The sequence below is a fragment of the Oncorhynchus mykiss genome, chromosome 4, assembly GCF_013265735.2.
Source record: "Oncorhynchus mykiss isolate Arlee chromosome 4, USDA_OmykA_1.1, whole genome shotgun sequence".
Classification (NCBI taxonomy): Eukaryota; Metazoa; Chordata; class Actinopteri; order Salmoniformes; family Salmonidae; genus Oncorhynchus; species Oncorhynchus mykiss.
The window spans coordinates 7,379,725-7,404,305 of NC_048568.1; the positions used below are offsets into that span (position 1 = coordinate 7,379,725).

Sequence of the window (24,581 nt, forward strand, 5' to 3'; positions counted from 1 at the left end):
CCGCTACTCGCTTCAACATTTCCTATGGACATCCGCTGAAACCTACTTACCAGCCAAACCTTTGTCCCATGAAACATGTGTACAACATTGATATTGTATATGCTGAGAACATGTTAACCACATTCGGGGTATGTTCTGTTTGACATTAAGGGAATGTTCTCCTAACTCCAACACCAAAAATGCTGAAAAGGTTCTCAGAAGGATTTTTGCTAACATAGATAGAATGTTCCACTAACTAATGGAAAACTGGACAATCAAACAATAGGGGAACATTACATGTAACATTACAAACATGTTTCCTCTCCCTAGAATTGTAAGCTGGGTTCCTGGGGGATTGTAATTGTGATCCGTAGGCGTGAACAGGAAGTGAGAGCTCTTGTCTGATTCCTGTGAGGGAGACAGGGGAGCCAATGTGTGTCTAAAAGTAATGCCTCCTGGGTAGGTGATGTGGGCAAACACAGCCCCGTACCATTGTGTCATGGTTTAGGGCTATGTCAGAATGCTATGCCAGGTGCTATGCCAGTCAGATGTAGGAGCTGGGAGGGTCTGTTAGTGTTGAGTCAGAGATCTCTATCCCTGATGGAAGAAACCAGTATCTCAATGGTCTACCTATTGTCATTGCAGCTACCGTAAAAAAATAATGTTTATGGTGAGTACTTGAATTAGCCTTTGGTACAGGAGTTGAGACTTAAAATATTATTTTCGGACAGAAAAAAACATTGTAATCAAGTCAATAGTGTGATGTGTATAACAGGACATTGGTTTGAATTTTCATTGTTTGTATTGTTCCTATTTTCCTCTCAGTTTGGAGGAGAACCATCCTACTCCTCCGCCTCTGCTTTGGTATCCAAGAAAAAAATTGTACTCGAATGCTTGCTTGAGGGTTTCATGTGCATGAGGAGTACGAGTATGAGTATGAGTAGGAGGCTCCCCTAGGTCTGGAATTATGTTGGAGAAGGGAAAGTGTCCCCTCTAGCCACAGAACCCTGCAGAATGTCACATGGACCAGCCAATGATGCAGGACACCCTGCCACGGACATCTGAAATGAGAGCAGATAGAGAAGTGATAGAAAGTGGGGGCAGAGGTGGATGATATCAGACACTTCGTTACTCTGTGACTCATTCTGTTTGAAGGTACTTTTTCACATCCTCAAAAGTGCTCTCTTTATTCTCAGATCTGTAGGGACAAGCATTTTAAAAAAACAAAATATTGTTGCATATATTTCAGAAGAGTCCAGGCTCACAATGCTGTTTTGTAAAAAAAATATGTACTTTTGTCTGAAAACATGATATTTTGTGATACGGCATTTCGGTTGTACAATTACAGGCAAAAAATGTGGTTGTTTGTTTCAGGTCAGTAAACTTGTCATCTACACTAGGTGACATGATATTATTCACTACAGTATGAATGCTTTATCCTACGTATGTATGTCAGATTGCAGTGTGTTGTTTGTTTTGATAGCTGTCAGATGTTCTTGACAAGTGAGAAAGGTTTGGGGAAGCCTGGGTCATGTTCATTGGCGCATTTGGCGGAAAACATTTTGCAACAGAAAACAAAATGGAGTGTTTCATATTCTACAAGTCTGGGTAGTCCCTCCTGTTTCAGTCAGTTTTCTTCCATTTGGTGCCTTATGAACACAACCCTGGTGCCCTGGTCAGCTAGACAAGCCGACTCAATAACACATCCATGTATTCAGCAGTCATTGTACACTGGTATTATCCCCATGTACTTTGTGGGTTCCTGGATGAGCAGCTTAATAAAGCCTAGTTAAGCGAGACTGAATGCTGCACATTCAAGTGGGCGCAGCCTTCAGCCTGGTTTAACCAGGATATGGTAGCTCTTTCGTCACACTCCCCCGGCAGCAGACAGAGTGGGTGGAAGCTATTTCCCAGCAGCAAACAGGTGCCATCAGGTGGCATCAGGTGTGCTTCCAAAGGGTGAGGAATAGAAAAGAGAAGGGAGGCAGCTGAAGCTCATCCTAGACATGCTGTTACTAGAACGATATAATAGAACGATATACTGATAAACCTACTACAACGATATCCTGTCTTTGAGGCTCTTGAGTCTGTGATAAATAGCACAATATGTTTAATCTGAGTGTTTGTTATAGTCAAAATAATCCATACATTTATGCATTATTTTTACTCAAAAACGAGCTCAGGTCAATGAGGCCTACAGGCCATAAATAGCCTACAGAAGTTCAAAACTTGTAATGTTCACAAGAACTTAAGTTGATAAAAAGATCTAACACAACATTAGGTGATAATATATGTATTATTATGGATTTGTAAACAGCTATAATGGGGGGGGAGGGTCATTTTGGACCGGGAACACAGAATTAATTCACTTGAAACAAACAAAACAGGAGGGTTAAAAAATACAAATGAGTTTTTCTTGATTTGAGAAAAGCATCTTCATGGACAGATTCTGTGTTATGATATGTGAGATGCTCTGTTATGGGCAGAGGTAAAATACCCAGAATTCTCAGGGACACACAAAGCCAATGGGGAGGCAGCTTTCTTGTGAGGCTGCCCACTAATAATTCTCCTGTCTTTGGTCTCCATGGTGATAATGGTTGCCCTCTGCGAATGAAAAAAAATGTACAGAGGAGTTGGTGGTCATAATGGAGCAGTTTAGAATCATAGTTAGGGAACAGTATGTGATTTGTATGGCTTTTACAAGAGATAAATATGATTTGATTAATCTGTTTCAGTTCAAACTGCATATCAATCAGACAAGACTGACATGAGTTGTTGTTGTGATGGCATTCATGTTGAGATTCACGGAAATACAGTGCAATACTCCAAGAATGTCCTAAAATGATTCATCCTAGGATCAACGAGATGGCCAACCTCTCTAAGAGTGAGACACATGTCACCAACACTGTAAAATTTGGAATCTAAGCAAGCCTAAATATCTAATATTGAGAGATAATTCACTTTGTATATTATTTTAAACCAGCTAAATTATCTAACGTCATTGGCAGATAACTTTCCTTATTTTAACGATTAACGGGAAACTTAGTATGTCCAACAACAACAACAGGTTTCTAAACCTAAACCTAAATCAGTCCCCTTCAGCAATGCATTCTGGACCTTATCACTGAAAGACTTATGCTGTGCTCGACATCAGTCCACCCCTGTGTTTCTGGAGGGTATCCCTCCAATCTGAGCAATTAAGTGCCGTGGATAACATTCCCACAACACTCCCTCAAAGTTCCGCCAACGTTCATGGAAGGCATTCCTGTATCCATGGTTCCAAGACTACTTTCTCCCAAATTCCTGTGAGCAGTATAGGAGACAGGTGGGGTTGTTCAGAAACGAATTGACAGACAGATGGAAAGACTTAAAGCAAGGGTGTGAAACTCATTCCATGTAGGTCCTAGTGTCTGCAGGATTTTGTTTTTTCCTTTCAATTAAGCCCTGGTGTCCCCAACCAGGTGTTGGAAGTTCCTTACAAATTAGTGTCTTTAATCCATCAATCAAGTACAAGGGAGGAGCAAAAACCTTCAGACACTCGGCCCTCCGTGGAATGAGTTTGACACCTGTGAGTTAAAGAAAGAGAATTAGCTAAAGTGACTTTCTTATCCTCAATCATGATGGTTTGTGCATGTTGTATAACAGAAGGTAATCTTCAATATTACAATTGTAAACCCACCAATCAGCCTGATTTCCCCCTCAACTGCTGATGTTTATGGTTACATTTTGTCAGTTAAACGTCATCGTACAAAGGGGACCTCTACGTCAGCTGATTAGTGGTTGCTAGCCGGAGTAGGAAGTTTCCCCTAGAGCAGCGGTATTTAACTCTTACACTACGAGTTTCGGAGCCTGCTGGTTTTCTGTTCTACCTCATAATGAATTGCACCCACCTGGTGTCCCTGGTCTAAATCAGTCACTGATTAGAGGGGAAAAACGACGCAGTGGAACTGGCGTCGATGTCCAGACTTGAGTTTGAGGGCCCAGAGGCTGATCTTGGGTCGCATTATCACCAATAATGGTTAAGGTTAGGATTGGGGGAGGGGTAGCTGATCCTAAATCTGTACATAAGGGAAACTACCCACTAGGCACACCACTTCATTTCAACATGGATAATTGAGTAATATTTGGTTGAGACGTTGATCAATGAGAATACAACCGATATTAACCCACTCAAAAAGAAATCCAAAAGTTAATTGATTTTCCAATGTTATCACTATGCTTTCAGCTATAAAAACAAAGAGTCTCACACCCCATACATATAAACTCCCAGTAATTTATTGGGTAAAACACCAACCTTTTGGCATCACTGTGCCTTCTTCAGGGTCACTATGCTTTCAACCATCTATAAGCAAAGCAAAGTTCAAATAGGAATATTTACAGTATACAAGAGATTCATCTGTTATCTCTATGCATCATCTAATAGCGGAACCAAATGGCCTGGATTTCAGTTGAGATGACAGTAAAAGCATACCATATGAGTGATCAATGCCATTTGAGATTCTGCACAGATTATTACAGCAATTGTGAAGCTCTCCACAGACCTGCGATGACCTATGCATGCTATCGTGATTACATGATTATAATTAAGAAGAAATGTACACTGAGTATACCAAACATTGGGCATGGACTCTACAAGGATGCTGGGCCTTTTTGACGCCAATGTATTCCACAGTTGTGTAAAATTGTCTGGATGTCCTTCGGGTGGTAAACCATTCTTGATACACATGGGAAACTGTTGAATGTGAAACTCAGCAGCGTTGCAGTTCTTGTCACAAACCACATGGCACCTACTACCATACCCCGTTCAAATGCACATACATGTTTTGTCTTGCCCATTCACCTTCTGAATGGCACACATACCCAATCCACATCTCAATTGTGTCAAGGCTTAACCTCTCTTGGGTAGGGGGCAGTATTTTCACGTCCGGATGGAAAGTGTGCCCAAAGTAAACTGCCCAAAGTAAACTGCCTGTTACTCAGGCCCAGCAGCTAGGATATGCATATAGAAAACACTCTACAGTTTCAAAAACTGTTAAAATTGTGTCTGTGAGTATAACAGAACTGATATGGCAGGTGAAACTCCAAGGACAAACCACCCCCCCCCCCCCCCCTCCCCCCAATTCTTTTTTAGCCTACCACTGTTTTCAATGGCTGTCACTTTTTTTGCGAAATCCTCCCAGAATGCAGTTCATGGGGCTTCCACTAGATGTCAACAGTCTTTAGAAAGAGTTTCATGATGGTTTTTGGAAAAATGAGCCAGAAATCGTAGTTTTTCTAGGTGGCTCCCATTTTGGCTGTAGTGTTTCCAAGCGCGTGGAAGAGAGAGCGTTCTTTGGTATTTTTCTCCGGTAAAGACAATAACGATTATCCGTCTTAAATCTGATCGTTTATTTACGTATTAGGGTACCTAAGGTTTGATTATAAACATTGTTTTACTTGTTTGGAAAAGTTTGGGATTCATTTTGTATGCATTTTAATGTAGGGAAACTGGGTGGATTATTGACTGAAGCACGCCAGCTAAACTGAGCTTTTATGGATATAAAGAAGGACATTATCGAACAAAAGGACCATTTGTGATGTATCTGGGACATTTTGGAGTGCCAACAGAAGAAGATCATCAAAGGTAAGGCATTTATTATATCGCTATTTCTGACTTTCGTGGAGCACCTGCCTGGTTGAAATATGTTTTGCATGCTATTGTATGCGGGGCGCTGTCCTCAGATAATCGCATGGTGTGCTTTCGCCGTCAAGCCTTTTTGAAATCTGACACAGCGGCTGGATTAACAAGAAGGTAAGATATATTTTGATGTATTACACTTGTGATTTTATGAAAGCTGAATATTTATAATTCTGTAGTGTGAATTTCTCGCTCTGCAATTTCAGGGACGCTACCGTCCCACCTGCCCATAAGAAGTTAAAAATCCTTCTTTAAATTATTTTGGTATAGGGGACTGTTGCGTCCCACTTGGGCAAAAGCCAGGGAAAATGCAGCACGGCAAATATTTTTTTTTTATATAAAAATCAATCTTTCATTAAATCACTCATGTAAGATACTCAATTAAAGCTACACTCGTTGTGAATCCTGCCAACGTGTCAGATTTTAAAAAGGCTTTTCGGCGAACACAACAAACCATGCTACTTTTCACATCTTGCGCAACTCTCAACAGTGTTACGCAGTTCCTAGATAGCCTACTTCTTCATTGCACAAATTAATAACCTCAACCAAATTCCAAAGACTGGTGACATCCAGTGAAAGCGGTAGGAACTGAAAACAAGTTCCTAAGAAATATCGTTTGCCAACGAGAACTCTACTGGTAGGGATATCCTTGTCTCATCGCACACCAGCGACTCCTGTGGCGGGCCGTGCTCAGTGCGCGCTAACCAAGGTTGCCAGGTGCACGGTGTTTCCTCCGACACATTGGTGCTGCTGGCTTCCTGGTTGGATGTGCGCTGTGTTAAGAAGCAACCTTCGTCTCTCCCGAGCCCGTACGGGAGTTGTAGTGATGGGACAAGATAGTAGCTACTAAACAATTGGATACCACAAAATTGTGGAGAAAAACGGGGTAGAAATTCAACAATAACAACAACAACAAAAATAAACAAAAAATAATAAGTTCTGTTATACTCACAGATATGATTCAAACAGTTTTTTTTCTTCTTCTCAGACTATGTCTGTCATAGTTGAAGTGTACCTATGATGAAAATCACAGGCCTCTCTCATCTTTTTAAGTGGGAGAACTTGCACAATTGGTGGCAGACTAAATACTTTTTTGCCCCACTGTATCATTACAACCAGAGCATGAAACCATAGGCCTATTTTATTGTCTATCTTTCATTCTGGGTTGAATTGAAACAATAGCTGTTGATGACGCAAATGATGATGCAAATGCTATATAGGCCTCAATAGCATCATTGATGATACAGTATATGAGTGCTAAAGTATGGTCACATTTGATTTGCTCTCAAAAACAACCCTTTTGAAAAAAAATACATAGTCCGCCGCCCCTTGTCTAACCAGACGCCGCTGTTCTATCCTGCCGGTACATTGTATAACCAGCCAGCTGTATGTTAATATTGTCCTCGTTCAGCCACGACTCCGTGAAGCATAAGATGTTACTGTTTTTAATGTCCAGTTGGTAGTTTAATCTTCCCCGTAACTCGTCAATTTTGTTGTCCAAAGATTGCATGTTTGCTAACAGAATTAAGCGAAGTTGGGGTTTATATGATCTCCTCCGAATTCTCAGAAGGCAGCCCACTCTCCGGCCTCTCTTTCTCCGCCTCCTCTTCACGCAGATCACGGGGGTTGGGGCCTGTTCCCGAGGGAGCTTTATTCCTCCACCTCGGGCTTGTCAGAGTCGTGAAAGAAGAAAAAGGATTCTGCTAGTCCGTGGTGCGCAAACACAGTACTGATGTCCACAAGTTATTTTCGGTCATAAGAGACGGTAGTGGCAACATTATGTACAAAATGAGTAAAAAAATAAGTTACAAACAACGCAGGTAAACGAACAAAAACAAAATCGGTTGGGGGTACGTTAAATGTCTGCCTACTAATCCGGCACCATCTTACATTATTTTTGTAAATAACAGCTGGTGCACTATATCTAAGAAAGTCTCGAGCTTTTGCTCGCCTAAGGTTGAGTATATCATGAAAAGCTGTAGACCGCACTACCTACAGAGAGAGTTCTCATCTGTATTCTTCATGTTCACCCAGAGGCAGCGCTGCTCGCAGTCGGGGACTTTAATGCAGGGAAACTTCAATCAGTTTTACCAAATTTCTATCAGCTTGTTAAATGTGCAACCAGAGGGAAAATAACTCTGGACAAGCCTATACTCCACACACAGAGACCCATACAAAGCTCTCCCTCGCCCTCATTTGGCAAATCCGACCATAATTCCATCCTCCTGATTCCTGCTTGCAAGCAAAAATTAAAGTAGGAAGCACCAGTGACTAGATCAATAAAAAAGTGGTCAAAAGAAGCAGATGCTAAGCTACAGGGCTGTTTTGCTAGCACAGACTGGAATATGTTCCGGGATTCCTCCGATGGCATTGGGGAGTACACCACATCTGTCATTAGCTTCATCAATAAATGCATTGATGACATCGTCCCCACAGTGATCATACGTACATACCCCAACTAGAAGCCATGGATTACAGGCAGCATCCACACTGAGCTAAAGGCTAGACCTGCCACTTTCAAGGAGCGAGAATCTAATCCGGAAAGCTTATAACAAATCCCGCTATGCCCTCCGACAAACCATCAAACAAGAAAAGTATCAATACATGACTAAGATCGAGTCATACAACACCGGTTCTGACGCTCGTCGGATGTGGCAGGACTTGCAAACAATTACAGACTACAAAATGGAAGCACAACCGAGAGCTGCCCAGTGACATGTGCCTACCAGACGAGCTGAACTACTTTTATGCTTGCTTCGAGGCAAATAACACTGAAACATGCATGAGAGCACCAGCTGTGGACTACCTGAAAAAGAAGACCGAGCACTCCCCCATTGTCATCGACGGGGCTGCAATGGAGCAGGTTGAGAGCTTCAAGTTCCTTGGTGTCCACATCACCAACAAACTAACATGGTCCAAGCACACCATGACAGTCGTGATGCGGTCACGACAAAACCTATTCCCCTCAGGAGACTGAAAAGATTTGGCATGGGTCCTCAGATCCTCAAAAGGTTCTACAACTGCACTATCGAGAGCATGGTTGCTGGTTGCTGGTTGCCTCACTGCCTAGTCATGGACTGTTCTCTCTGCTACCGCACGGCAAGCAGTACCAGATCACCAAGTCTAGGTCCAAGAGGCTTCTAAACAGCTTCTACCCCCAAGCCATAAGACTCCTGAACATCTAGTCAAATGGCTACCCACACTATTTGCATTGCCCCCCCCCCCCCCCTCCACACAACTGCCACTCTCTGTTGTCATCTATGCATAGTCACTTTAATAATTCCACCTACATGTACATACTACCTCAACTAACCTATGCTCCAGCACAATGACTCTGTACCGGCACCACCTTGTATATATTGTTATATTTTACTGCTATTCTTTAATTACTCATTACTTTTATCTGTAATTCTTATCCATATTTTCTTGAAACTGCACGGTTGGTTAGGAGCTCGTAAGTAAGCATTTCACTGTAAGGGCTACAGCTGTTGTATTCGGCGCACGTGACTAATACAATTTGATTTGATTTGACTGTGATTGCAACAGTGAATCTATTTAGTTTTTAAGTGGAGATCTCTCAACAATTATTCTCACGATAGTCACATTGGTAATAGTCACATTGATAATAGTCATAGACATAATCCTGTAGTTGAAATTTGACCCTCAAAACAACAGTTTTCAAATCCAACTTATTTTCTGAAAAGATGCCATGTCACAATACGTTGACAAATTACGTTGAAACAACATCGATTGAATCAGTTTGTGCCCAGTTGGTTAGGTCATCATCACAACGAGTCTGACATCTTGTTAATGTGTAAATCCAAAGTCTGCTGAGTCGGCTGTAGTGTACACAGAGGAAAACACAGTGAAAACCTAATGAGCATCTTGTTGCTTCAGTGTTGTTGTTTTGAGCTGTGATATGTTTTTCATCCACCAAGATGTTTCTTAACTTCAATAGATTTGGTTTGCATGTACACAAACCAAACTTGGGGCCGGATGGGTATACTACAAGCAAGATCAATGACTTAAGGGCTGCACAGACTGTACGATTTTAGCCTCCTTATCCAACAATTTTGCCATCCCAGCAACGTGGTCTCAAAGCATTTCATATTATTCTGTACACACTCCGTTTAGTTTGATATGTTTCGTATGGTATGCATTCATTTGTGGATATCCATCTCCATTTAATTTAAAATGTAATGAATTGCAATTCATACAATACATTATGAATTGCAATTAGTACAATATGTTACGAATTAGCAAAACATAAAATATGTTACAAATTCCAATTTGTTGTGGTTAACATTAGCTAGGGGTGGCTAGATGGCTAACGTTATCTAGCTGGCTAACGTTAGTTAGGCTAGGGGTTAGGGTTAGGGGTTGAGGTTAGTTTTAGAGTTAGGGGAAGGGTTAGCTAACATGCTAACAAGTAGTTGCAAAGTAGCTAAAAACGTAGTAAGTAGTTGCAAATTAGTAGTTGTAAACCTTGCTAGATGTTAGCGTTATATGCCCTCTCCACCCGCCTTTTGTTTTTGCCTTAAGTAACCTTCTGTCTTATGAAACCCAGACACAATTTCCAAGTTGTGGGCAAATTCTTAGATCCTAAACGATTGTCGGACATCTTGACTCGTTCAGTGTGACAGGGTCTGCCAACCAAGTACCACTACGTGTGGTCATGGGCTCCAACAAGTTCTGTCAGTGTCAGATTTGTTTTGGCTTTAACGTGTAGTGTGGTTGGTGTTACGAGCTGATAATGGTGACTGACCAATAGGAGTATGCACACAATTAGATGATTATTGTGAATAGTCAGTTTAATATAATGGTTTGATTTAAACATTTAGATGCTTTGCAAGAATAACAATTTCCCCAATAATCTTGTTTAGCCTACATGACACATCTAAAATCAGGCTACCTGATGGGATTTTGATAAATGGACAATATAACCAATCAAAATAAGAGTCCTACCACAGCGACCATGATAGTTTGAGGAAGTCTATTTAATTCTGAGTTCAGCTATGTAAAGTTTGAATGTGAAAACTATTTCTAAGATGCATACTTTTAGCTTTTCCGAACGTACTTAATTTGCGCAAAAGCATAGAGGGAGGCTTGCACTGCTGGTGCTGGCACGTGCTCGGATCAAATACATTGCTGCAGTTGACGTAGCCTACCTTAGCTAACGTAGCCTCGCAAGCCAATTGCAGAATGTGACGACAAAACTGAAACAAATCGTACAATCTGGCCAGGTTAACCTCTCTGAGCACGGAACCCGGTAGTGGGCTGAAATTCCACAACATACGGTGATCGCTACATAAATAGTCATATTAAACATTCATGGCGGCAGGGTAGCCTAGTGGTTAGAGCGTTGGGCTAGTAACTGGAAGGTTGCAAGTTCAAATCCCTGAGCTGACAAGGTACAAATCTGTCGTTCTGCCCCTGAACAGGCAGTTAACCCACTGTTCCTAGGCTGTCATTAAAAATAAGAATTTGTTCTTAACTGACTTGCCTAGTTAAATAAATTTAAAAAACATTCATGAAAATACAAGTGTCTCACATGTATTGAAAGCCAAGGCCTAATCCAACTGCATTGTCAGATTTAAAAAATGATTTTTGCTGCGAAAGAATACGATGCGATTGTCTGAGGATAGAGCCCCATAAAAAACAACAATTTCAACCAGCACAGGCGTAACAAAATCACATACTGCATTAAAATAAATAGTTTACCTTTGACGATCTTCATCTGTCTGCAATCCCAATGCTCATTGTTACACAATGAATCATCTTTTGTTTGATAAAATTAGTTTTTATAGCCTAACACAAAACATTTTGTGAACCGCTTGTGTCGTGAATTCCGTCTCATTCCATTTTCGACGACACATTCCAGGTAAATAACCCACACAAAACGTGACTTTTCCAGTCATGTTTGGTTTCATTGCAATCAATCAACTGATTTGTTTGTAACACAACCAAACCTGATGGGCCATTTCGCGGGACATATTGACTGAAAGAAACCGATTTGAAGACAACAAGTAATGACATCACTGTGCACCAATGATATGACCACTGTTTGGTTGATTGACTGTATTTTAACCCAATGACCACTGCTCGTCTTGAAATCTAGCTGGGTAGATAGCCAATGAGCTGAGGTAAACGGCAATATGGTTGTGTGTTGGAAGACCAACCCATATCATAAACTCCGGTGTAAAGAGAGTCATTCGCTATTGAAGTTTTATTCCGGAAGGAGCTATGCATTTTACGCACAGCGTTGTTTTGGTAAACGCGCAGATTCAGTATGGCGACTAAGTCAGGGAAAGCTAAATCTAAGTCTAGATATACAGATATACACACAATTTTAGAAGAAATTGATCGGAAAAGTGAGACAGAGATTGTTGTAGGACGATTCATTTAGCGATTCCCAAATGGAGGAATATTTTTTTAACAGAGAGGACACCGTTGTAGCCATTGTGTATAATCTGTAACGGGGCCTGCAGAAGAGGAACAATGTCACCGTTTTGGACTGGTAAATTCTTCTCATGCTAATGCCCTTGTTTGAAATTAATAATATAAAATATTATTTGTGATTTTTTTTTATTTTAGAAGCAATATATAAAAATGTAATGTAATGAAATGTGATGAAATGATGTAATGAAATGTCATGAAAAGTGATGGAATGTGTCTGCCGCCCCACCCCAACCCACATGAACTAGCCTATTTGAGGCTGTTGAGGGGAGGGCAAGCCCACAACAATGGCCAAAGTGAAATGGAGACAGTAGATACAGCTGGTCTGTTGTAATATAATAAAGATAGTAGATCTAGCTGGTCTGTCATATATTAACAGAGACAGTAGATCTAGCTGAAATGTCATAATATAAAAGAGACAGTAGATCTAGCAGGTCTATAATAATATATTCAACCTTATGTTCCCTGTACTCTATATACAGTATATATCTGTTTATTATACCTCAGCAGCACAATATTGTGTAGAGTTTTGGCAAAGTGGGTGATGTTATATCCTTCCTGTTTGGCCCTGTCCGGGGGTCTCATTGGGATGGGGCCACAGTGTCTCCTGACCCCTCCTGTCTCAGCCTCCAAGTATTTATGCTGCAGTAGTTTATGTAGTTTATGTGTCTGTTCTGCCTGGTTTCTTCGTTTTAACCAATGCTCTGATCTCCAATGCCATGAATGGTACTTTGTGTGTACTGTATCCGGTGGGACCATTCATTCAATAAGGGAGATTCTATCTTCACAATGACAAGATTCCATTTAGATAATGTAGGGAAAATATTTTGAATAAAATAGTTGTTTTGTGTTGTTCTCATTCTCATCTTTGATTTCCACATCGCCAACAACCTATCATGGTCGAAACACACCAAGACAGTCGTGAAGAGGGCCCGACAACGCCTATTCCCCCTCAGGAGACTGAAAAGATTTGGCATGTGTCCTCAGATTCTCAAAAATGTCTACAGCTGCACCACCAACTGGTATGGCAACAGCTCGGTCGCTACAGAGGGCAGTACGTACAGCTCAGTACATTACTGGGGCCAAGCTTCCTGCCATCCAGGACCTCTATACCAGGTGGTGTCAGAGGAAGAACCTAATAATTGCCAAAGACTGTTGTAACAGTCTTTACAGTTATTTACATATGCAATTGTATTGGTTTGTATTGAATTACGCTTTTTGACTGCAAGTTCCAGAATGCATTGCGACAGGAATGAGAGAGATAACGCGCCAGTTATGTGCAGGTGCAAAGTGATTGAGCTGACTTTCCAGCCACCCTAGTCATAGACTGTTCTCTCTGCTACCGCACGGCAAGCGGTCCTGGAGCGCCAAGTCTAGGTCCAAAAGGCTTCTGAACAGCTTCTAGCTCCAAGCCATAAGACAGCTAATCAAAAATGCATTGGCCCCCCCACCTTTTTTACGCTGCTGCTACTCACTGTTCATGATCTATTATCTATTATCTATTATCCATGCATAGTCACTTTACCCCTACCTACATGTACATACAGTATAACCTCAATTACCTCGACTAACCTGTACCCCTGCACATTGACTCAGTACCAGTACCCCCTGTATATAGCCTCCTTATTGTTATTTTATTGTTGCTCTTTTTTTTTTTACTTTAGTTAAAGACCTTTACCGAATGGAACCTGATTCCCCGCGTTCTGCACTACTTTAGTACTACAAAAGTTGTGCACTATACAGGGTGCGATATGGGACGCATACCATGAGTTAGCAACTGTTCTTCACTGTAATTGTCTAATCTTTGGAAAACCTCTTCAACCCCTATTGGCCTTTATCCCTCAGCCTTGGGCCTCTCCTCCCATTACCGGGAACTAACCAACACAGAGTATGTAGGCGCTTCCGGGTGCTAGGCAACCGGTCATGTGTTGGGCAGGTGTGTGACAGAGATACAAGCTAACATGTTTGTTAGTCCAGTTTACATGAAGCTAATATATCTGAAATAACTTTCCCATTTCACTCTATTCTGTGTATATAGCTCGTTCCAACCGGTCTAAACATAATTTACACATATTAAGGACCTCAATCAAAACCCAGTGCCTATATGCAAAATACCAGCCAGGACCCCACACACATCCATACACAAACAGGTCCATACACACTGTCCCATAGGAGTCTATATGTGGATGGAAGGATGGTACACCTGGTTGCTGTTTGGATAGGAATGTCTCTTTCTTTCTCTCTGCATATGATTACCAAACAAACATGGGGACGCAGACACAGTTAAAACTAAAGTTTTAAAAATCAATGTTTGACATCAATTGTCTGTGTGATGTGCGCCCAGTGGTGTCCCACTGGGCGCAAACTGGTTGAATAAATGCTGTTTCAACCTAATTTAATTTGTCAATGTATTGTTTCGTGGAATCTACATTGAAAATGCATTCGATTAAAACAAAAAAAAAATTTGGGGTAGAGTTTCAACCATGTCATCATTGTAATCAATTTTTTTACATGACAAACGTCACAAACATTGTATAAAATGTGGAATTTGTACCTTTGAAACGTCAGATCTTCAACATTATTTCCACTATCAGAAAATGTATTTCTCTGGGCAGCACCTCCTACAGCTATTAATTTGGTCTCCCATCCAGGATTTTAACCAAGCCCAGCTTAGCTTTGACATTTCTCACTGACTACTCACAATGTGCTATCGTGAGAATGCTTATTGGGAGATCTATATATTCACTGTTGCTATTGAAGTCATTCCAAAGGGTAGGTTTAACAGAGCATATTCAATTATTTCAAATTGAATCTTCAAGTTAATCATAAATGTGTTTGATTAGTTTCTCCACCTCAACCAAAAATCTAAGTTAAAGCATAGGAATAAATCAATTGAAAAATTATTTAAAGTGCATTTAAAGTTTGATTAGATTAAATGTAGTCCTATTCTTTAACTTAGATTTTTGGTTGAGATTGAGATCTGAATCCAACACATTGGTAGACAAACCGGATATTGAATTGTGTTTGGTTGTCAACGCAGCCAAATATCAACATTTGAAGGCAATGTATCTTCTGTTGAGATAGTTCCATCTGTGCAACTGACTTAGTCAGGTTTTAATTCCAGTTTGTCTACAAATTCATCATTGATATGTTTGATTTACGTCTTCAAATTAAATAACAGGACTAAATCAAATAAAACTTTAAATGCACTTTACATAAAGTTTGATTTGATTTAGGCCTATTCTTTAACTTTGATTATTGATTGAGATAGAGACGTGAATCCAACATATCAATTATTAATTTGTATCTATCCAATTATTAAGATGGAACTATCCAAGCATTATATATCCTTTAAATGTTGATATTTGCTTGTGTTGTCAACCAAACACAATTCAATATTACTTTTGTAAAACAGCCTTAACTTTAGATTATTTAATATCTTACAAACTAATGTAACAGTATTCATTCAACCTTACATTGAGTAATCCATCCATGACCACATTTTGAGGTAGGCCTACAGTAACTATAAATGTCTTATGTAATCATAGAACAAGCGTGCATGTTCAAGATAGCATGCAAAAGTCGCAGGTCTGTGAAGATCTTCACAATTGCTATAATAATCTGTGCCGAATCCCGAACAGCATTGATAATTTGCACTAGAGTTTTAATGCAATCTCAAGGGGGACGAGACAAGCTGGGCAGGAAAGGGTTAATGGAGCAGGGAGAGGATGGAGGGAGACAACGGGCAGGTCAATAGCTCGTAAAGCTTGGCTTTAGGGTTGCTGAGAAGGACTTCCGCACTGCATGGTCTCTCCCCCACTGACTGTCGCATCATCAGTTTACTGCGTTCTCATGCTCTACCAGTCTATTCACTGCAGATGTCATTCCACAGCATGCACAACAGGTTGCACAAAAATAACACAGTGGTGGGAACATACTTTAGATTTCGGATATTTGTGTGCAATTTGTTTCCTGTCTATAATGTTGAAATGGATTGAATGTTGTGGATTTTAATACCTTGTTAAATGGTAAATTCATCTCTTTTTAATTAACCTTATATTCAAAATCTCCACTCCAGCACCATACCCGTCTCTACATAGGGGTGGCCAGTGATGGGTAATAATGGATTACATGTAAGGGATTACAAAAACCGCTAACTGTAATCCCTTACATTACCTGCAAAAATATTGTAATCAGATTACAGATACTTTTGAAAAAGTAGATGATTACTTTGAGGAGTACTTTTAAATTCAGAAAGGGTGTTTGAGGAAAAAAATCACTTTTCTGTTTTCTCAATTACTTTCAAATCAGCATTGAAAAAGGCGCAAGTTCAAGGTGGTTTGACCTGAGTGAGTCTGACCACAAGTCAGAGACCAGTATGATGACACACCATGTGTTTGATGGATTGCGGGAAAATAGCAGGAATAGACCTTTGTAGGCTACAGTCCAAGCTATGTCTTCCAATGCTGCGACTGCTGTCGGCATCCAAAGATTATCACATTTGAATAAACGCTTGGAGGTAAGGATGACAGCAGTGGTGTAGTCTACAGTGATACACATATCCCTTTTTATTAGAAAAAATCTACATAGCGCATTGATGTGAATCACACTGCTGCACTCTCATTTAGCTATTTGTGCCTGATGGATTGTGGCTGTTCACAAATCTAAATGTGTAGTTTCACCCAATAATTGTTCAATTCAAGAAGTTTAAGCTGCCTGTCAATCATTGTTTTTGTAACCAGTGGACAACCAGCGAAAAATGTACTCTTGCAACAACTGCATAGTGCGGATCCCATCCTCTGGAATAAAAGTGGGGCTTTTAATTGCTCAATCTAATTCATACCGATAAAAAAAAAAACATCCGTAGGCCTATTGGACACCTGCTCAAACTCGTACACTTTTGATAGACTTAAAGGGGCAGTCTGTAGTTGCTACATCCATTTTTGGACTTAGAAATTATATATTTTAATGTAAAGATATAATTTAATCGTATGATTGTATGTAGTAGAAAGCTTTGGTTAGAAGAAGCCTACATAACCAATCCATTAAGTACAATTTAACATCCATATATGGCCAGCTATGTAAAATGTAACATTGATTTATCCTGCAATAGATGTGGTTCAATTGGTAACATACATTTTTGTCTTAAGCCTCTTAAGGGGAAAGTCATCTAAAAGTAAAGTAATCAGATTACGTTACTTAGTCTGGGTAATCCAAATTTTGGACAGTAACTGTAATGGATTACATTTAGAAAGTAACCTACCCAACCCTGGGGGTGGCAGGTAGCCTTACAGTTAAGAGTTGGGCCAGTAACAGAAAAGTCACTGGTTTGAATCCCCAAGATGGAAAATTCTGCCGTTCTGCACTTGAGCATGGCAATTTACCCCCAACAACTGGTAGGTGGAGTTCTACCTTAAGAAATATGAAATGGTAACACTGGTGCTAGAGCTGCTGAATCAAGTGTACCTATTGTCAACAGCATGAAACAAATTAAGAAAAAATAGTAACACAAGGCTTTGTTGTTTTTTACAAAAATGTTTGGTGATAGACTTGGAATGGCTTGGAAATCGACCGGTTGGTTACCACTGGTCTATGACAAACAAGTAGCATGTTCGTCTGAGGCTACTGATCTCTTCATTTTGCATGATAAAGATGTCAGACACCAGATAGGTGCACTAAAATGTACATAGTATGGCGCCCCTGGAGCAAAGGAAGGTTATGTGCCTCACAGACAGATTCTTCACCTTGTCTGCGTGGGTATTCAAACCAGTGACCTTTTGGTTACTTTTTCTGGTATAATTCAAAAACGAAAATTGGATGTTAATCCGTATTTGTCTGCTGGGACACAAAATGGCCCTCGACGTAGTTGTAGTCCCTTTTTAAAATTAGCCTACATATTAGGACAATATCTGTATTAAAGGGATAGTTCACTGCAAAACTGAGTTTTTGCTACATATTGAAAGTGGTCTTTGGAAACTTGACTGCTGACATGGACAATTGTTTGGAACAAACTACATTAAGTGAACTATGCCTTAAAGATGGTTCTAGCCATGGAGTTGCATCCCTTTGAGTATGAAAGTATTTTTTCCCCATTCTCTGCAGCAGTCCTCATGAGTATGCAGCACTGAGGCAAAGACTAGACAGTGTTGGGTAGACTTCGGAAAGCATCTCATTACCTAATCAAATAGTAAATAATATACCCTTGGGGGACCCTCTCCAACTCTTGGCAAGTGCATAAAAAAAGTCAGTGCCTTAGGGTTAAAAAGTGATGTGGCATTCTTAGGACCCCAGTCAAAAACTGACATCGAGAGAACATGGTCATAACTATTTTGTAGTGCGTGTCACTGGACTATAGAAAACTACATTAGGATGTAATGGACCGAGATCGATTGCGAGAGATGATGGATCAAAGTAGAGGCGACAGTTTCTAGAAGAGTGTTTGAGAGCTGGATCACTGAACAAGCCAGAAATCTGAAAATGAGATTTGGCCCTTTGAAATGACAAAGAGTTTGCAGAAGTTAGAAGCTACATGGAACCTTTGCCCTCCAAAAGGGGTTCCTAAATAGAGCATCTTCAAAATACCAACTCATTGAGCCCAGTGACCTAGTTCAGTATCAACCTACAAACCACCTTCGAACAGTAATCCAAGGAGGACACAAAATATCATTTATTATAATTTATTGTACATTGTTAATCCGTACCATTAATCCGGAAGAGCTAACAAAAACTAACATTGCCATTTATACAAAATATAAACTATAAGGGGGAATATACATGTGTCATCCTTTCCCACGTGGTTACAGTACAGTCATTTTGTTATTACCAACCCAGGCATTGAAAGGGAGATATGCCAGTTATATCCTCCTTGAAAAAGACCAGAAAATCTTTAGAAATCTCTACGCATACAGACTCAAGTCCAGTGTCAAAGTTATTCTCTTCGCATACAACACATTCTGGTACATTGCCAATAACACAAACTAAAAAGCACCAAATCATGAAAACCCCATTTAAAATATTTTAATTAAAAGAGGTTTGAATTTCTTTATTAATAATCTCCTATGCACAACCTTCACTTTGGGCACATACAAAACACATTTCAGATTATTTTCCTAGGTATAATTAAAAACTACGATTAGAACTTCTGTACACCAAAGTGGTCCACATTTTGAGAGACATGTGACATGACAACCACCTGCGTCCTCCAGGCCTACATCCCCCAGCATTCCACAGACTGATAACCAGGATGTTTTGGTGGAGTTGCTATGGAAACGCAGGTCTTGAGGGATGGCAGAGTATAGTGCTGGAGCAGGAAGCCATGTTGAAGAGTGCCATTCCTTTGATTCTCCATAAGTGATTTGAAAGGGGGGGGGGGGGTGATGGTGGCAGCTTCCTCTCCAACTGACGTTACACCCCCCCTTCGGAGAAAAATGTCAGCACTAGGATTTTTTCTTTTGGGGCGAATGAGTGGGTGGGGCGAAATCTTAGATGTAAGGCTAGTGGTCTCTGTTCAGTGCGGTTGAGGGGAGTGGTGGTGGTTGTGGTAATAGGGCGGTGGATCAAGGGTTCAACAGTAGCGGTGCAGGAGGGAGGTCGCCATGACGATGGGGAGCAGGAGAGAGAAGGGGCTGGACTGCAGTGACACGCCCGCTCCGGTAGGAGAGGTGGAGTTGGCCGAGCTGCTGTACGGGTCTGTGGCCATGGTGGTGGAGTTGACGCTGGAGCCCGCACTGGTCGCATTAACCCATGTGGATCCTGTTGTGTTTTGGGAGACCACCTGCAGGCAACCAGGAAGAGGCTTGGTTAAGTGAGAACTCAAACGTAATTCTACAGAATTGGGACAACTCCTCATTGATCCATGACAAAGCACATTTCAGCCAAAGTGGACATCTTCAATATCATGTAATATCTAGAGGACTTGTGAAATGTTGACACATTTGTGAAATTTGTGGTGTTGAAGGCTGGCTGTGAAAAAGTAGCACACAATAGGTTGAACACCAGCTATAGTGGCATGGACATTCTAGGCCAAGTGTGTATAACAATGGATCGTGATGTAGATATTACATTGAAATGGCCATTAAGGTTTGGGGAAAGTAATTATCCCAGCTAGCACATATGATTCCTTAGACGTTATGGGAATGCATGTTTTTGGATTCACATTTGTGTCCTGACCAGTAAAAAGTGAATTTATTTTGTTTATGTTCTGAGAACAAGTGAAAATTGCCTGTTCTGGGAACATTTATTTTTAGGTTGGAGTGAGGTTCTGAGAGCAATTTATTGTGGTTCCATGAAAGTTTTATTAACACTCTGAGAATAGAATTTACAGGGTTTTTGTATAACTTCCTTAACTTTCCCGGAATGTTTGAAGACTTAACACTGCTAGCTTATTTTAAGTTGGTAATTTTTACTCAAAGCACAGATAGGACACATGAAAGTGTAATTTCCTTAGGCATTGATCATGAATCTCAGTGAGATTCTATAACCTATAATCTTCTGTTCTCTATCCACGGAATGCTATATATATATATATATATATATATATATATACAGTGGGAAGAACAAGTATTTGATACACTGCCGATTTTGCAGGTTTCCCTACTTACAAAGCATGTAGGGGTCTGTAATTTTTATCATAGGTACACTTCAACTGTGAGAGACAAAACAAAAATCCAGAAAATCACATTGTATGATTTTTAAGTAATTAATTTGTATTTTATTGCATGACATAAGTATTTGATCACCTACCAACCAGTAAGAATTCCGGCTCTCATAAACCTGTTTTCTTTAAGAAGCCCTCCTGTTCTCAACTCATTACTGTATTAACTGCACCTGTTTGAACTCGTTACCTGTATACAAGACACCTGTCCACACACTCAATCAAACAGACTCCAACCTCTCCACAATGGCCAAGACCAGAGAGCTGTGTAAGGACATCAGGGATAAAATTGTACACCTGCACAAGGCTGGGATGGGCTACAGGACAATAGACAAGCAGCTTGGTGAGAAGGCAACAACTGTTGACGCAATTATTAGAAAATGGAAGAAGTTCAAGATGACGGTCAATCACCCTCGGTCTGGGGCACCATGCAAGATCTCACCTCGTGGGGCATCAATGATCATGAGGAAGGTGAGGGATCAGCCCAGAGCTACACGGCAGGACCTGGTCAATGACCTGAAGAGAGCTGGGACCACAGTCTCAAAGAAAACCATTAGTAACACACTACGCCGTCATGGATTAAAATCCTGCAGCGCACGCAAGGTCCCCCTGCTCAAGCCAGCGCATGTCCAGGCCCGTCTGAAGTTTGCCAATGACCATCTGTATGATCCAGAGGAGGAATTGGAGAAGGTCATGTGGTCTGATGAGACAAAAATAGAGCTTTTTGGTCTAAACTCCACTCGCCGTGTTTGGAGGTAAAAGAAGGATGAGTACAACCCCAAGAACACCATCCCAACCATGAAGCATGGAGGTGGAAACATCATTCTTTGGGGATGCTTTTCTGCAAAGGGGACAGGACGACTACACCGTATTGAGGGGAGGATGGATGGGACCATGTATCGCGAGATCTTGGCCAACAACCTCTTTCCCTCAGTAAGAGCATTGAAGATGGGTCGTGGCTGGGTCTTCCAGCATGACAACGACCCGAAACACACAGCCAGGGCAACTAAGGAGTGGCTCCGTAAGACGCTTCTCAAGGTCCTGGAGTGGCCTAGTCAGTCTCCAGACCTGAACCCAATATAAATTCTTTGGAGGGAGCTGAACGTCCGTATTGCCCAGCAACAGCCCCGAAACCTGAAGGATCTGGAAAAGGTCTGTATGGAGGAGTGGGCCAAAATCCCTGCTGCAGTGTGTGCAAACCTGGTCAAGAACTACAGGAAACGTATGATCTCTGTAATTGCAAACAAAGGTTTCTGTACCAAATATTAAGTTCTGCCTTTCTGATGTATCAAATACTTATGTCATGCAATAAAATGCAAATTAATTACTTAAGAATCATACAATGTGATTTTCTGGATTTTTGTTTTAGATTCCGTCTCTCACAGTTGAAGTATACCTATGATAAAAATTACAGATCTCTACATGCTTTGTAAGTAGGAAAACCTGCAAAATCGGCAGTGTATCAAATACTTGTTCTCCCCACTGTATATATAATAAATGGAATGCTAGCTCCATCCTGGTGGCGGCATGAACTAACTCCGTGGATAGAGAACAGAAGATTGTAGGTTATAGAATCTCACTGAGGCTATGTCAAATATATATATACACACACACAAAAGCTGTTAATTTGACTCTATTCAAACAGACCTCATTTCAAAGGAAACTCATTAAGATCAGGTGTGGCCAGTTAGTGTGAGTGGCCAACGCCTGAACAAACTTCACATGATAGCAGATAGAGTTGTGGATGCTGAGAACGGAATGTATATGTTTTTATTACATTCTAAGAATGTTTTCTGACGGTTACTAATGTTGTTTTTTATGGAAAGGAATCTTAATGTTCTCGGGAACAAATGAGAACATGACATTTAAATAGAACCATGAGGAAACCTTATGCTGAAGTACTGAAATTCACACAAAGTTGTTTCTTAAAGTTTTCTTAACATTGACAACATTCCTAATGGTCAAACAGTTGGAGAACGTTCCTGGAACATAACCAAAATTGAAATTAATGTAACTATGTTTGAACTTTCAGGAAACGTTCTGTTAAAGTAATGAAATACAAAGAAAAGAATGTTGTCAAGTTCCTTAAATGTGCTGAGAATGTTCCAAAGCCAAACAACTATACTGCACAATTCCCAGAAAGTTGTGGGAAGGTTGTAAGCTAAATAACCACAGTTCAACTATGCTCTCACCAAACTAAGAAACATAGTTCTCAGAAGTTGTGCTAGCTGGGTACTGATTGAACAATTTTGTAGTCCAACGTTGCATGTCAAATCCCACAGAAAACCCCTGGATTAGAACAAATATCAGTTGCCTATCCAAACCAAGCACATTTCCATGGAATGGAAAATAAAATAGCAAATAAAACGCAATGCACCTTTAAATTACAGACATACACTGGCAATAATTAGGAAAAACATTATTATTTTTTAATTGCTATGTGTAGCTAGCCTATCTGGGTCACAACCAGGTATCACATTGGCCAGTAACACCATACAAAGAGAGAATGACAGTCCAAAAGCAGACGCGCAAACTGTTGGTCTTTGCCACCGGTTTCAGGTTCCGTTTTAGCGCGCTGCACTGAAATAAACTTTAACCCTTGGAAAGACTCAGGTGTACCGTGGGTTTAAATAATTAATTCGCCTAAGTGTTTTCATAGCAAAGTGATACAAGAAAGAAATGTAGGATAATTGCAGAAAAGACACCGAGATTATATGATTTATATGTTTAGGACTATAGATGAGAAGTAACGAATACCCTACTGGTCCATTAGGCTACTTTAAATCCTGTCTATCCAAGCCATATAAAACTTAATCAAAAACAATGTATTATAAGCTATCAAATGAATAGCCTACCACAAAAATACCGCAAGCAAATGAAAAGCGAATTAATTCATTTAAAAAAAAAACGTATTTTTCTTATTAATATGAATAATACATCTTTTGTCATACCTCTGTCGATAAACATATGGCGAAGACAATCACTCCGAGATGAACAACTGTCATTTTTGACATCCTGATGATGATCTGGCCACAACTTCAAGCGCAGCCACAGTCCCTCTGAAAATGTGATCACTGAAATAGTCGGACCAACGTTTTATACCAGCATCATGACTGACGTGTGACGTTGAAACTTGGTCACATACACAAACAACCTGTATAAACAAAATAACAATGTAGCCTACTGTAAAAGTGTGATACCCATATTTGTTTTTATATTGAACATGTGCTTCGTTAAAATCCACATGGGATTGTATATATTTCATACATGTATTTTAATAGATGATTTAATTAGAGCATGTGTCATCAGTGGGAAGGCAAAATTCGGAAGCATTCATTGGACAAAATATCAAACAAAATATGTCTATTAAACCCATTATATGGTGCCATTGGATGGAAAGGTCTGCTACATGGGCCAACTTCTATTCAGGTATTATCAGATTTTAACATCCAAATGAAGCCACATAAAGTTGCCAAATATTGTCGAATGTTGCCGTTAGAAATTCCAGGAATAGAGATGATTATTTTACTTCTTTTACATGCCAGAGTCATGTTTGTTCTAGCCTACATCGTATATTTATTTATAACTGAACGTTCCAAAACCTTGTGTCTTACTGAACGTGACATTACTTTTGACCAACAGTGACATATCCTGGCTACAGTTGGTAATGAACCTATTTATGGTCCTATGTGAATTATATTAGGCTACTTGCGTCTTTGGTTTTTGTTTTACCATTGTATGGACAGGTTCCTATGACCATAGAGTAATCTCAAAATGTTCTGTCCGAGCGTTATATGTATACAAATCTAATGGGTC

General features: G+C 40.3%; 1 long non-coding RNA gene across 1 annotated transcript; it reads right to left on the reverse strand.

Moving 5' to 3' along the window:
- Nucleotides 1–18,773: 18,773 nt before the first annotated feature.
- Nucleotides 18,774–23,851, reverse strand: LOC118964426. Its single transcript, XR_005051454.1, has 2 exons — nucleotides 23,717–23,851; nucleotides 18,774–19,886 (listed from the first exon to the last, which is right to left on the reverse strand). It is a non-coding gene; the product is annotated as an uncharacterized LOC118964426 (long non-coding RNA).
- Between the last annotated feature and the right edge of the window lie 730 nt (nucleotides 23,852–24,581).